Genomic DNA, 13,271 nt, shown 5'->3' with positions numbered 1-13,271 from the left:
GACGATCACGGCCACGGACGCGCCCGCGAAAGCAGCTGCCTGTAATGCAAGTGGCGATACACAGCAGAGCCTAGGCCAAGGTGTACGCCACAGCAGTGTGAGACACGGTCTCCATCACATGTATACGAGCAAATGAACGTGCCTGCGCTGTCAGGACACTAACTACAGTGGTTAGCTGCATTCACCTCCGTGGCAATGTCTTGCAGTCCCCCAAGCCTCTTGACTACAGGTATGTGGCTGGATAACAAGTGGATAGACGCTTCATCTCTCTCGCCGTCAGGTGTTGCCGTGAATCATACTTAACGTAGCTTTCTGCACGCGTCAGCGTAGCGTCAGTCGAGCAAAGTCGAGACAAGTCGCATAAGAGGAGCAACAAAAACGCGCGATTCCGGTACCGGGAATCGAACCCGGGCCTCCTGGGTGAGAGCCAGGTATCCTAGCCACTAGACCACACCGGATAACGACGGCAGTGCTCTTTCCAGCGAACGCAGGAGCCACCCACGGTTAACTGACGACAACTGTAAAAAATCCACTCTCTCGCGTTATAGAACGGCGTGCCCCGGACGCATTTCGTGGAGACGGACGCCAGCAATGATGAGAGCAAAAGGTGCCTACAAATCCTGTCGTTGCACCACGCACTGTTCTACGACAATTCACCAAGCAGACGCTCACGCCTTGTTGTGCTGTTTCCTTTGCGGGCAATGAGTGCACCTGCCTTCGACACAGGAAACATTACACGTTTGGCAGCTGTGGGATTGGAACCCACGCCTCCGAAGAGAATGGTGCCTGAAACCAGCGCCTTAGACCGCTCGGCCACGCTACCTACACAGCACGCGCGTCACAAGAGCTGCGTCCTACCCCACGAGAACACACCGCAACGGCACAAAAATGAGACGTAAAAAGTGGCAACGGTGGGATTCGAACCCACGCCTCCGAAGAGACTGGTGCCTAAAACCAGCGCCTTAGACCGCTCGGCCACGTTACCGTTGGAGCAGCAGCCGCAAAACGTTTCCTTTGTACTACAAAGATCACTTCGAAATGGAAGTATCTTGGCAATCGCCGTGCCATGTATTTCCACTGCTCTCCCACTGGAAGCGTCTCTTTAGGCCATCCACAGCAAGAAAAAGCCGTGCCCGCCGTATGGTAGCGACGCCACTTGTCTGTAGCTGTCGCAGTTAAGGAGACAGCGTCAAGAGACGTTTTCGTACCGTGACCAGGTTTCGAACCTGGGCTTTCCGTAACCACTAAAGTATCGTAGCTGTAACTGTCAGGCGGAGCCACAATGCTCCATGTATCAAACATATGTGAGCTCAAGGAGGTTACACTTGAAGAAAAAGCGGCAGCTTAACGCGATCACAGCAAAGCCCCCGGCAGCTACGGGATTCGAAACCGCGCCTACAGAGAGTCTGGTGCCTTAAACCAGCGCCTTAAAGCGCTCGGCCACGCTACATGCGCTGCTTGGTGCGCCAGTGTTCCTAGCATTTGTACAAACAGTGCACGCCACAGCTTCCTGTTCTGCTGGGACTGGCTGCTCATCCATCGCACTTCAAACAACTGCCCTTTTCGACTACAGAGAGCAGCGGACGTCTGCGCTCTGGGAGGCGACATTACGTGTTGGGGATGAAGTGGTAGGGCAAACTGCGGCCTGCGGAACACGAGTGAAAAAATCAAGAGAGTACTGTCATTTCGAGTACTCGTCATTGCAACGGCAGCAAGGCGAAACTTTCAAAATTGCCGTGACCAGGATTCGAACCTGGGTTATTGCGGCCACAACGCAATGTCCTAACCACTAGACGATCACGGCCACGGACGCGCCCGCGAAAGCAGCTGCCTGTAATGCAAGTGGCGATACACAGCAGAGCCTAGGCCAAGGTGTACGCCACAGCAGTGTGAGACACGGTCTCCATCACATGTATACGAGCAAATGAACGTGCCTGCGCTGTCAGGACACTAACTACAGTGGTTAGCTGCATTCACCTCCGTGGCAATGTCTTGCCAGTCCCCCCAAGCCTCTTGACTACAGGTATGTGGCTGGATAACAAGTGGATAGACGCTTCATCTCTCTCGCCGTCAGGTGTTGCCGTGAATCATACTTAACGTAGCTTTCTGCACGCGTCAGCGTAGCGTCAGTCGAGCAAAGTCGAGACAAGTCGCATAAGAGGAGCAACAAAAACGCGCGATTCCGGTACCGGGAATCGAACCCGGGCCTCCTGGGTGAGAGCCAGGTATCCTAGCCACTAGACCACACCGGATAACGACGGCAGTGCTCTTTCCAGCGAACGCAGGAGCCACCCACGGTTAACTGACGACAACTGTAAAAAATCCACTCTCTCGCGTTATAGAACGGCGTGCCCCGGACGCATTTCGTGGAGACGGACGCCAGCAATGATGAGAGCAAAAGGTGCCTACAAATCCTGTCGTTGCACCACGCACTGTTCTACGACAATTCACCAAGCAGACGCTCACGCCTTGTTGTGCTGTTTCCTTTGCGGGCAATGAGTGCACCTGCCTTCGACACAGGAAACATTACACGTTTGGCAGCTGTGGGATTGGAACCCACGCCTCCGAAGAGAATGGTGCCTGAAACCAGCGCCTTAGACCGCTCGGCCACGCTACCTACACAGCACGCGCGTCACAAGAGCTGCGTCCTACCCCACGAGAACACACCGCAACGGCACAAAAATGAGACGTAAAAAGTGGCAACGGTGGGATTCGAACCCACGCCTCCGAAGAGACTGGTGCCTAAAACCAGCGCCTTAGACCGCTCGGCCACGTTACCGTTGGAGCAGCAGCCGCAAAACGTTTCCTTTGTACTACAAAGATCACTTCGAAATGGAAGTATCTTGGCAATCGCCGTGCCATGTATTTCCACTGCTCTCCCACTGGAAGCGTCTCTTTAGGCCATCCACAGCAAGAAAAAGCCGTGCCCGCCGTATGGTAGCGACGCCACTTGTCTGTAGCTGTCGCAGTTAAGGAGACAGCGTCAAGAGACGTTTTCGTACCGTGACCAGGTTTCGAACCTGGGCTTTCCGTAACCACTAAAGTATCGTAGCTGTAACTGTCAGGCGGAGCCACAATGCTCCATGTATCAAACATATGTGAGCTCAAGGAGGTTACACTTGAAGAAAAAGCGGCAGCTTAACGCGATCACAGCAAAGCCCCCGGCAGCTACGGGATTCGAAACCGCGCCTACAGAGAGTCTGGTGCCTTAAACCAGCGCCTTAAAGCGCTCGGCCACGCTACATGCGCTGCTTGGTGCGCCAGTGTTCCTAGCATTTGTACAAACAGTGCACGCCACAGCTTCCTGTTCTGCTGGGACTGGCTGCTCATCCATCGCACTTCAAACAACTGCCCTTTTCGACTACAGAGAGCAGCGGACGTCTGCGCTCTGGGAGGCGACATTACGTGTTGGGGATGAAGTGGTAGGGCAAACTGCGGCCTGCGGAACACGAGTGAAAAAATCAACAGAGTACTGTCATTTCGAGTACTCGTCATTGCAACGGCAGCAAGGCGAAACTTTCAAAATTGCCGTGACCAGGATTCGAACCTGGGTTATTGCGGCCACAACGCAATGTCCTAACCACTAGACGATCACGGCCACGGACGCGCCCGCGAAAGCAGCTGCCTGTAATGCAAGTGGCGATACACAGCAGAGCCTAGGCCAAGGTGTACGCCACAGCAGTGTGAGACACGGTCTCCATCACATGTATACGAGCAAATGAACGTGCCTGCGCTGTCAGGACACTAACTACAGTGGTTAGCTGCATTCACCTCCGTGGCAATGTCTTGCAGTCCCCCAAGCCTCTTGACTACAGGTATGTGGCTGGATAACAAGTGGATAGACGCTTCATCTCTCTCGCCGTCAGGTGTTGCCGTGAATCATACTTAACGTAGCTTTCTGCACGCGTCAGCGTAGCGTCAGTCGAGCAAAGTCGAGACAAGTCGCATAAGAGGAGCAACAAAAACGCGCGATTCCGGTACCGGGAATCGAACCCGGGCCTCCTGGGTGAGAGCCAGGTATCCTAGCCACTAGACCACACCGGATAACGACGGCAGTGCTCTTTCCAGCGAACGCAGGAGCCACCCACGGTTAACTGACGACAACTGTAAAAAATCCACTCTCTCGCGTTATAGAACGGCGTGCCCCGGACGCATTTCGTGGAGACGGACGCCAGCAATGATGAGAGCAAAAGGTGCCTACAAATCCTGTCGTTGCACCACGCACTGTTCTACGACAATTCACCAAGCAGACGCTCACGCCTTGTTGTGCTGTTTCCTTTGCGGGCAATGAGTGCACCTGCCTTCGACACAGGAAACATTACACGTTTGGCAGCTGTGGGATTGGAACCCACGCCTCCGAAGAGAATGGTGCCTGAAACCAGCGCCTTAGACCGCTCGGCCACGCTACCTACACAGCACGCGCGTCACAAGAGCTGCGTCCTACCCCACGAGAACACACCGCAACGGCACAAAAATGAGACGTAAAAAGTGGCAACGGTGGGATTCGAACCCACGCCTCCGAAGAGACTGGTGCCTAAAACCAGCGCCTTAGACCGCTCGGCCACGTTACCGTTGGAGCAGCAGCCGCAAAACGTTTCCTTTGTACTACAAAGATCACTTCGAAATGGAAGTATCTTGGCAATCGCCGTGCCATGTATTTCCACTGCTCTCCCACTGGAAGCGTCTCTTTAGGCCATCCACAGCAAGAAAAAGCCGTGCCCGCCGTATGGTAGCGACGCCACTTGTCTGTAGCTGTCGCAGTTAAGGAGACAGCGTCAAGAGACGTTTTCGTACCGTGACCAGGTTTCGAACCTGGGCTTTCCGTAACCACTAAAGTATCGTAGCTGTAACTGTCAGGCGGAGCCACAATGCTCCATGTATCAAACATATGTGAGCTCAAGGAGGTTACACTTGAAGAAAAAGCGGCAGCTTAACGCGATCACAGCAAAGCCCCCGGCAGCTACGGGATTCGAAACCGCGCCTACAGAGAGTCTGGTGCCTTAAACCAGCGCCTTAAAGCGCTCGGCCACGCTACATGCGCTGCTTGGTGCGCCAGTGTTCCTAGCATTTGTACAAACAGTGCACGCCACAGCTTCCTGTTCTGCTGGGACTGGCTGCTCATCCATCGCACTTCAAACAACTGCCCTTTTCGACTACAGAGAGCAGCGGACGTCTGCGCTCTGGGAGGCGACATTACGTGTTGGGGATGAAGTGGTAGGGCAAACTGCGGCCTGCGGAACACGAGTGAAAAAATCAACAGAGTACTGTCATTTCGAGTACTCGTCATTGCAACGGCAGCAAGGCGAAACTTTCAAAATTGCCGTGACCAGGATTCGAACCTGGGTTATTGCGGCCACAACGCAATGTCCTAACCACTAGACGATCACGGCCACGGACGCGCCCGCGAAAGCAGCTGCCTGTAATGCAAGTGGCGATACACAGCAGAGCCTAGGCCAAGGTGTACGCCACAGCAGTGTGAGACACGGTCTCCATCACATGTATACGAGCAAATGAACGTGCCTGCGCTGTCAGGACACTAACTACAGTGGTTAGCTGCATTCACCTCCGTGGCAATGTCTTGCAGTCCCCCAAGCCTCTTGACTACAGGTATGTGGCTGGATAACAAGTGGATAGACGCTTCATCTCTCTCGCCGTCAGGTGTTGCCGTGAATCATACTTAACGTAGCTTTCTGCACGCGTCAGCGTAGCGTCAGTCGAGCAAAGTCGAGACAAGTCGCATAAGAGGAGCAACAAAAACGCGCGATTCCGGTACCGGGAATCGAACCCGGGCCTCCTGGGTGAGAGCCAGGTATCCTAGCCACTAGACCACACCGGATAACGACGGCAGTGCTCTTTCCAGCGAACGCAGGAGCCACCCACGGTTAACTGACGACAACTGTAAAAAATCCACTCTCTCGCGTTATAGAACGGCGTGCCCCGGACGCATTTCGTGGAGACGGACGCCAGCAATGATGAGAGCAAAAGGTGCCTACAAATCCTGTCGTTGCACCACGCACTGTTCTACGACAATTCACCAAGCAGACGCTCACGCCTTGTTGTGCTGTTTCCTTTGCGGGCAATGAGTGCACCTGCCTTCGACACAGGAAACATTACACGTTTGGCAGCTGTGGGATTGGAACCCACGCCTCCGAAGAGAATGGTGCCTGAAACCAGCGCCTTAGACCGCTCGGCCACGCTACCTACACAGCACGCGCGTCACAAGAGCTGCGTCCTACCCCACGAGAACACACCGCAACGGCACAAAAATGAGACGTAAAAAGTGGCAACGGTGGGATTCGAACCCACGCCTCCGAAGAGACTGGTGCCTAAAACCAGCGCCTTAGACCGCTCGGCCACGTTACCGTTGGAGCAGCAGCCGCAAAACGTTTCCTTTGTACTACAAAGATCACTTCGAAATGGAAGTATCTTGGCAATCGCCGTGCCATGTATTTCCACTGCTCTCCCACTGGAAGCGTCTCTTTAGGCCATCCACAGCAAGAAAAAGCCGTGCCCGCCGTATGGTAGCGACGCCACTTGTCTGTAGCTGTCGCAGTTAAGGAGACAGCGTCAAGAGACGTTTTCGTACCGTGACCAGGTTTCGAACCTGGGCTTTCCGTAACCACTAAAGTATCGTAGCTGTAACTGTCAGGCGGAGCCACAATGCTCCATGTATCAAACATATGTGAGCTCAAGGAGGTTACACTTGAAGAAAAAGCGGCAGCTTAACGCGATCACAGCAAAGCCCCCGGCAGCTACGGGATTCGAAACCGCGCCTACAGAGAGTCTGGTGCCTTAAACCAGCGCCTTAAAGCGCTCGGCCACGCTACATGCGCTGCTTGGTGCGCCAGTGTTCCTAGCATTTGTACAAACAGTGCACGCCACAGCTTCCTGTTCTGCTGGGACTGGCTGCTCATCCATCGCACTTCAAACAACTGCCCTTTTCGACTACAGAGAGCAGCGGACGTCTGCGCTCTGGGAGGCGACATTACGTGTTGGGGATGAAGTGGTAGGGCAAACTGCGGCCTGCGGAACACGAGTGAAAAAATCAACAGAGTACTGTCATTTCGAGTACTCGTCATTGCAACGGCAGCAAGGCGAAACTTTCAAAATTGCCGTGACCAGGATTCGAACCTGGGTTATTGCGGCCACAACGCAATGTCCTAACCACTAGACGATCACGGCCACGGACGCGCCCGCGAAAGCAGCTGCCTGTAATGCAAGTGGCGATACACAGCAGAGCCTAGGCCAAGGTGTACGCCACAGCAGTGTGAGACACGGTCTCCATCACATGTATACGAGCAAATGAACGTGCCTGCGCTGTCAGGACACTAACTACAGTGGTTAGCTGCATTCACCTCCGTGGCAATGTCTTGCAGTCCCCCAAGCCTCTTGACTACAGGTATGTGGCTGGATAACAAGTGGATAGACGCTTCATCTCTCTCGCCGTCAGGTGTTGCCGTGAATCATACTTAACGTAGCTTTCTGCACGCGTCAGCGTAGCGTCAGTCGAGCAAAGTCGAGACAAGTCGCATAAGAGGAGCAACAAAAACGCGCGATTCCGGTACCGGGAATCGAACCCGGGCCTCCTGGGTGAGAGCCAGGTATCCTAGCCACTAGACCACACCGGATAACGACGGCAGTGCTCTTTCCAGCGAACGCAGGAGCCACCCACGGTTAACTGACGACAACTGTAAAAAATCCACTCTCTCGCGTTATAGAACGGCGTGCCCCGGACGCATTTCGTGGAGACGGACGCCAGCAATGATGAGAGCAAAAGGTGCCTACAAATCCTGTCGTTGCACCACGCACTGTTCTACGACAATTCACCAAGCAGACGCTCACGCCTTGTTGTGCTGTTTCCTTTGCGGGCAATGAGTGCACCTGCCTTCGACACAGGAAACATTACACGTTTGGCAGCTGTGGGATTGGAACCCACGCCTCCGAAGAGAATGGTGCCTGAAACCAGCGCCTTAGACCGCTCGGCCACGCTACCTACACAGCACGCGCGTCACAAGAGCTGCGTCCTACCCCACGAGAACACACCGCAACGGCACAAAAATGAGACGTAAAAAGTGGCAACGGTGGGATTCGAACCCACGCCTCCGAAGAGACTGGTGCCTAAAACCAGCGCCTTAGACCGCTCGGCCACGTTACCGTTGGAGCAGCAGCCGCAAAACGTTTCCTTTGTACTACAAAGATCACTTCGAAATGGAAGTATCTTGGCAATCGCCGTGCCATGTATTTCCACTGCTCTCCCACTGGAAGCGTCTCTTTAGGCCATCCACAGCAAGAAAAAGCCGTGCCCGCCGTATGGTAGCGACGCCACTTGTCTGTAGCTGTCGCAGTTAAGGAGACAGCGTCAAGAGACGTTTTCGTACCGTGACCAGGTTTCGAACCTGGGCTTTCCGTAACCACTAAAGTATCGTAGCTGTAACTGTCAGGCGGAGCCACAATGCTCCATGTATCAAACATATGTGAGCTCAAGGAGGTTACACTTGAAGAAAAAGCGGCAGCTTAACGCGATCACAGCAAAGCCCCCGGCAGCTACGGGATTCGAAACCGCGCCTACAGAGAGTCTGGTGCCTTAAACCAGCGCCTTAAAGCGCTCGGCCACGCTACATGCGCTGCTTGGTGCGCCAGTGTTCCTAGCATTTGTACAAACAGTGCACGCCACAGCTTCCTGTTCTGCTGGGACTGGCTGCTCATCCATCGCACTTCAAACAACTGCCCTTTTCGACTACAGAGAGCAGCGGACGTCTGCGCTCTGGGAGGCGACATTACGTGTTGGGGATGAAGTGGTAGGGCAAACTGCGGCCTGCGGAACACGAGTGAAAAAATCAACAGAGTACTGTCATTTCGAGTACTCGTCATTGCAACGGCAGCAAGGCGAAACTTTCAAAATTGCCGTGACCAGGATTCGAACCTGGGTTATTGCGGCCACAACGCAATGTCCTAACCACTAGACGATCACGGCCACGGACGCGCCCGCGAAAGCAGCTGCCTGTAATGCAAGTGGCGATACACAGCAGAGCCTAGGCCAAGGTGTACGCCACAGCAGTGTGAGACACGGTCTCCATCACATGTATACGAGCAAATGAACGTGCCTGCGCTGTCAGGACACTAACTACAGTGGTTAGCTGCATTCACCTCCGTGGCAATGTCTTGCAGTCCCCCAAGCCTCTTGACTACAGGTATGTGGCTGGATAACAAGTGGATAGACGCTTCATCTCTCTCGCCGTCAGGTGTTGCCGTGAATCATACTTAACGTAGCTTTCTGCACGCGTCAGCGTAGCGTCAGTCGAGCAAAGTCGAGACAAGTCGCATAAGAGGAGCAACAAAAACGCGCGATTCCGGTACCGGGAATCGAACCCGGGCCTCCTGGGTGAGAGCCAGGTATCCTAGCCACTAGACCACACCGGATAACGACGGCAGTGCTCTTTCCAGCGAACGCAGGAGCCACCCACGGTTAACTGACGACAACTGTAAAAAATCCACTCTCTCGCGTTATAGAACGGCGTGCCCCGGACGCATTTCGTGGAGACGGACGCCAGCAATGATGAGAGCAAAAGGTGCCTACAAATCCTGTCGTTGCACCACGCACTGTTCTACGACAATTCACCAAGCAGACGCTCACGCCTTGTTGTGCTGTTTCCTTTGCGGGCAATGAGTGCACCTGCCTTCGACACAGGAAACATTACACGTTTGGCAGCTGTGGGATTGGAACCCACGCCTCCGAAGAGAATGGTGCCTGAAACCAGCGCCTTAGACCGCTCGGCCACGCTACCTACACAGCACGCGCGTCACAAGAGCTGCGTCCTACCCCACGAGAACACACCGCAACGGCACAAAAATGAGACGTAAAAAGTGGCAACGGTGGGATTCGAACCCACGCCTCCGAAGAGACTGGTGCCTAAAACCAGCGCCTTAGACCGCTCGGCCACGTTACCGTTGGAGCAGCAGCCGCAAAACGTTTCCTTTGTACTACAAAGATCACTTCGAAATGGAAGTATCTTGGCAATCGCCGTGCCATGTATTTCCACTGCTCTCCCACTGGAAGCGTCTCTTTAGGCCATCCACAGCAAGAAAAAGCCGTGCCCGCCGTATGGTAGCGACGCCACTTGTCTGTAGCTGTCGCAGTTAAGGAGACAGCGTCAAGAGACGTTTTCGTACCGTGACCAGGTTTCGAACCTGGGCTTTCCGTAACCACTAAAGTATCGTAGCTGTAACTGTCAGGCGGAGCCACAATGCTCCATGTATCAAACATATGTGAGCTCAAGGAGGTTACACTTGAAGAAAAAGCGGCAGCTTAACGCGATCACAGCAAAGCCCCCGGCAGCTACGGGATTCGAAACCGCGCCTACAGAGAGTCTGGTGCCTTAAACCAGCGCCTTAAAGCGCTCGGCCACGCTACATGCGCTGCTTGGTGCGCCAGTGTTCCTAGCATTTGTACAAACAGTGCACGCCACAGCTTCCTGTTCTGCTGGGACTGGCTGCTCATCCATCGCACTTCAAACAACTGCCCTTTTCGACTACAGAGAGCAGCGGACGTCTGCGCTCTGGGAGGCGACATTACGTGTTGGGGATGAAGTGGTAGGGCAAACTGCGGCCTGCGGAACACGAGTGAAAAAATCAACAGAGTACTGTCATTTCGAGTACTCGTCATTGCAACGGCAGCAAGGCGAAACTTTCAAAATTGCCGTGACCAGGATTCGAACCTGGGTTATTGCGGCCACAACGCAATGTCCTAACCACTAGACGATCACGGCCACGGACGCGCCCGCGAAAGCAGCTGCCTGTAATGCAAGTGGCGATACACAGCAGAGCCTAGGCCAAGGTGTACGCCACAGCAGTGTGAGACACGGTCTCCATCACATGTATACGAGCAAATGAACGTGCCTGCGCTGTCAGGACACTAACTACAGTGGTTAGCTGCATTCACCTCCGTGGCAATGTCTTGCAGTCCCCCAAGCCTCTTGACTACAGGTATGTGGCTGGATAACAAGTGGATAGACGCTTCATCTCTCTCGCCGTCAGGTGTTGCCGTGAATCATACTTAACGTAGCTTTCTGCACGCGTCAGCGTAGCGTCAGTCGAGCAAAGTCGAGACAAGTCGCATAAGAGGAGCAACAAAAACGCGCGATTCCGGTACCGGGAATCGAACCCGGGCCTCCTGGGTGAGAGCCAGGTATCCTAGCCACTAGACCACACCGGATAACGACGGCAGTGCTCTTTCCAGCGAACGCAGGAGCCACCCACGGTTAACTGACGACAACTGTAAAAAATCCACTCTCTCGCGTTATAGAACGGCGTGCCCCGGACGCATTTCGTGGAGACGGACGCCAGCAATGATGAGAGCAAAAGGTGCCTACAAATCCTGTCGTTGCACCACGCACTGTTCTACGACAATTCACCAAGCAGACGCTCACGCCTTGTTGTGCTGTTTCCTTTGCGGGCAATGAGTGCACCTGCCTTCGACACAGGAAACATTACACGTTTGGCAGCTGTGGGATTGGAACCCACGCCTCCGAAGAGAATGGTGCCTGAAACCAGCGCCTTAGACCGCTCGGCCACGCTACCTACACAGCACGCGCGTCACAAGAGCTGCGTCCTACCCCACGAGAACACACCGCAACGGCACAAAAATGAGACGTAAAAAGTGGCAACGGTGGGATTCGAACCCACGCCTCCGAAGAGACTGGTGCCTAAAACCAGCGCCTTAGACCGCTCGGCCACGTTACCGTTGGAGCAGCAGCCGCAAAACGTTTCCTTTGTACTACAAAGATCACTTCGAAATGGAAGTATCTTGGCAATCGCCGTGCCATGTATTTCCACTGCTCTCCCACTGGAAGCGTCTCTTTAGGCCATCCACAGCAAGAAAAAGCCGTGCCCGCCGTATGGTAGCGACGCCACTTGTCTGTAGCTGTCGCAGTTAAGGAGACAGCGTCAAGAGACGTTTTCGTACCGTGACCAGGTTTCGAACCTGGGCTTTCCGTAACCACTAAAGTATCGTAGCTGTAACTGTCAGGCGGAGCCACAATGCTCCATGTATCAAACATATGTGAGCTCAAGGAGGTTACACTTGAAGAAAAAGCGGCAGCTTAACGCGATCACAGCAAAGCCCCCGGCAGCTACGGGATTCGAAACCGCGCCTACAGAGAGTCTGGTGCCTTAAACCAGCGCCTTAAAGCGCTCGGCCACGCTACATGCGCTGCTTGGTGCGCCAGTGTTCCTAGCATTTGTACAAACAGTGCACGCCACAGCTTCCTGTTCTGCTGGGACTGGCTGCTCATCCATCGCACTTCAAACAACTGCCCTTTTCGACTACAGAGAGCAGCGGACGTCTGCGCTCTGGGAGGCGACATTACGTGTTGGGGATGAAGTGGTAGGGCAAACTGCGGCCTGCGGAACACGAGTGAAAAAATCAAGAGAGTACTGTCATTTCGAGTACTCGTCATTGCAACGGCAGCAAGGCGAAACTTTCAAAATTGCCGTGACCAGGATTCGAACCTGGGTTATTGCGGCCACAACGCAATGTCCTAACCACTAGACGATCACGGCCACGGACGCGCCCGCGAAAGCAGCTGCCTGTAATGCAAGTGGCGATACACAGCAGAGCCTAGGCCAAGGTGTACGCCACAGCAGTGTGAGACACGGTCTCCATCACATGTATACGAGCAAATGAACGTGCCTGCGCTGTCAGGACACTAACTACAGTGGTTAGCTGCATTCACCTCCGTGGCAATGTCTTGCAGTCCCCCAAGCCTCTTGACTACAGGTATGTGGCTGGATAACAAGTGGATAGACGCTTCATCTCTCTCGCCGTCAGGTGTTGCCGTGAATCATACTTAACGTAGCTTTCTGCACGCGTCAGCGTAGCGTCAGTCGAGCAAAGTCGAGACAAGTCGCATAAGAGGAGCAACAAAAACGCGCGATTCCGGTACCGGGAATCGAACCCGGGCCTCCTGGGTGAGAGCCAGGTATCCTAGCCACTAGACCACACCGGATAACGACGGCAGTGCTCTTTCCAGCGAACGCAGGAGCCACCCACGGTTAACTGACGACAACTGTAAAAAATCCACTCTCTCGCGTTATAGAACGGCGTGCCCCGGACGCATTTCGTGGAGACGGACGCCAGCAATGATGAGAGCAAAAGGTGCCTACAAATCCTGTCGTTGCACCACGCACTGTTCTACGACAATTCACCAAGCAGACGCTCACGCCTTGTTGTGCTGTTTCCTTTGCGGGCAATGAGTGCACCTGCCTTCGACACA

The 13,271-nt window shown here is 54.2% G+C and overlaps 22 non-coding genes across 22 annotated transcripts; all 22 read right to left on the bottom strand.

Annotated features, from left to right (window-relative positions):
• Nucleotides 1-386: 386 nt before the first annotated feature.
• Nucleotides 387-458, bottom strand: Trnae-cuc. Its single transcript has one exon. It is a non-coding gene; the product is annotated as a tRNA-Glu (tRNA).
• Nucleotides 459-903: 445 nt separating this feature from the next.
• Trnal-uag lies at nt 904-985 on the bottom strand. The gene has a single exon. It is a non-coding gene; the product is annotated as a tRNA-Leu (tRNA).
• A 747-nt stretch (nt 986-1,732) lies between these two features.
• Nucleotides 1,733-1,804, bottom strand: Trnah-gug. The gene has a single exon. It is a non-coding gene; the product is annotated as a tRNA-His (tRNA).
• A 376-nt stretch (nt 1,805-2,180) lies between these two features.
• Nucleotides 2,181-2,252, bottom strand: Trnae-cuc. The gene has a single exon. It is a non-coding gene; the product is annotated as a tRNA-Glu (tRNA).
• Nucleotides 2,253-2,697: 445 nt separating this feature from the next.
• Nucleotides 2,698-2,779, bottom strand: Trnal-uag. The gene has a single exon. It is a non-coding gene; the product is annotated as a tRNA-Leu (tRNA).
• Nucleotides 2,780-3,526: 747 nt separating this feature from the next.
• On the bottom strand, nt 3,527-3,598 carry Trnah-gug. The gene has a single exon. It is a non-coding gene; the product is annotated as a tRNA-His (tRNA).
• Nucleotides 3,599-3,972: 374 nt separating this feature from the next.
• Trnae-cuc lies at nt 3,973-4,044 on the bottom strand. The gene has a single exon. It is a non-coding gene; the product is annotated as a tRNA-Glu (tRNA).
• Nucleotides 4,045-4,489: 445 nt separating this feature from the next.
• On the bottom strand, nt 4,490-4,571 carry Trnal-uag. The gene has a single exon. It is a non-coding gene; the product is annotated as a tRNA-Leu (tRNA).
• A 747-nt stretch (nt 4,572-5,318) lies between these two features.
• Nucleotides 5,319-5,390, bottom strand: Trnah-gug. Its single transcript has one exon. It is a non-coding gene; the product is annotated as a tRNA-His (tRNA).
• A 374-nt stretch (nt 5,391-5,764) lies between these two features.
• On the bottom strand, nt 5,765-5,836 carry Trnae-cuc. The gene has a single exon. It is a non-coding gene; the product is annotated as a tRNA-Glu (tRNA).
• A 445-nt stretch (nt 5,837-6,281) lies between these two features.
• Trnal-uag lies at nt 6,282-6,363 on the bottom strand. The gene has a single exon. It is a non-coding gene; the product is annotated as a tRNA-Leu (tRNA).
• Nucleotides 6,364-7,110: 747 nt separating this feature from the next.
• Trnah-gug lies at nt 7,111-7,182 on the bottom strand. Its single transcript has one exon. It is a non-coding gene; the product is annotated as a tRNA-His (tRNA).
• A 374-nt stretch (nt 7,183-7,556) lies between these two features.
• Nucleotides 7,557-7,628, bottom strand: Trnae-cuc. Its single transcript has one exon. It is a non-coding gene; the product is annotated as a tRNA-Glu (tRNA).
• A 445-nt stretch (nt 7,629-8,073) lies between these two features.
• On the bottom strand, nt 8,074-8,155 carry Trnal-uag. Its single transcript has one exon. It is a non-coding gene; the product is annotated as a tRNA-Leu (tRNA).
• A 747-nt stretch (nt 8,156-8,902) lies between these two features.
• On the bottom strand, nt 8,903-8,974 carry Trnah-gug. Its single transcript has one exon. It is a non-coding gene; the product is annotated as a tRNA-His (tRNA).
• Nucleotides 8,975-9,348: 374 nt separating this feature from the next.
• Nucleotides 9,349-9,420, bottom strand: Trnae-cuc. The gene has a single exon. It is a non-coding gene; the product is annotated as a tRNA-Glu (tRNA).
• Nucleotides 9,421-9,865: 445 nt separating this feature from the next.
• Trnal-uag lies at nt 9,866-9,947 on the bottom strand. Its single transcript has one exon. It is a non-coding gene; the product is annotated as a tRNA-Leu (tRNA).
• A 747-nt stretch (nt 9,948-10,694) lies between these two features.
• Nucleotides 10,695-10,766, bottom strand: Trnah-gug. Its single transcript has one exon. It is a non-coding gene; the product is annotated as a tRNA-His (tRNA).
• Nucleotides 10,767-11,140: 374 nt separating this feature from the next.
• On the bottom strand, nt 11,141-11,212 carry Trnae-cuc. The gene has a single exon. It is a non-coding gene; the product is annotated as a tRNA-Glu (tRNA).
• A 445-nt stretch (nt 11,213-11,657) lies between these two features.
• Trnal-uag lies at nt 11,658-11,739 on the bottom strand. Its single transcript has one exon. It is a non-coding gene; the product is annotated as a tRNA-Leu (tRNA).
• Nucleotides 11,740-12,486: 747 nt separating this feature from the next.
• Trnah-gug lies at nt 12,487-12,558 on the bottom strand. The gene has a single exon. It is a non-coding gene; the product is annotated as a tRNA-His (tRNA).
• Nucleotides 12,559-12,932: 374 nt separating this feature from the next.
• Trnae-cuc lies at nt 12,933-13,004 on the bottom strand. The gene has a single exon. It is a non-coding gene; the product is annotated as a tRNA-Glu (tRNA).
• Between the last annotated feature and the right edge of the window lie 267 nt (nt 13,005-13,271).

Source organism: Schistocerca piceifrons, unplaced genomic scaffold, assembly GCF_021461385.2.
Source record: "Schistocerca piceifrons isolate TAMUIC-IGC-003096 unplaced genomic scaffold, iqSchPice1.1 HiC_scaffold_700, whole genome shotgun sequence".
NCBI lineage: Eukaryota > Metazoa > Arthropoda > Insecta > Orthoptera > Acrididae > Schistocerca > Schistocerca piceifrons.
The sequence above is the reverse complement of the archived record's forward strand: the minus strand, read 5'-3'. Positions and strand labels throughout refer to the sequence as shown.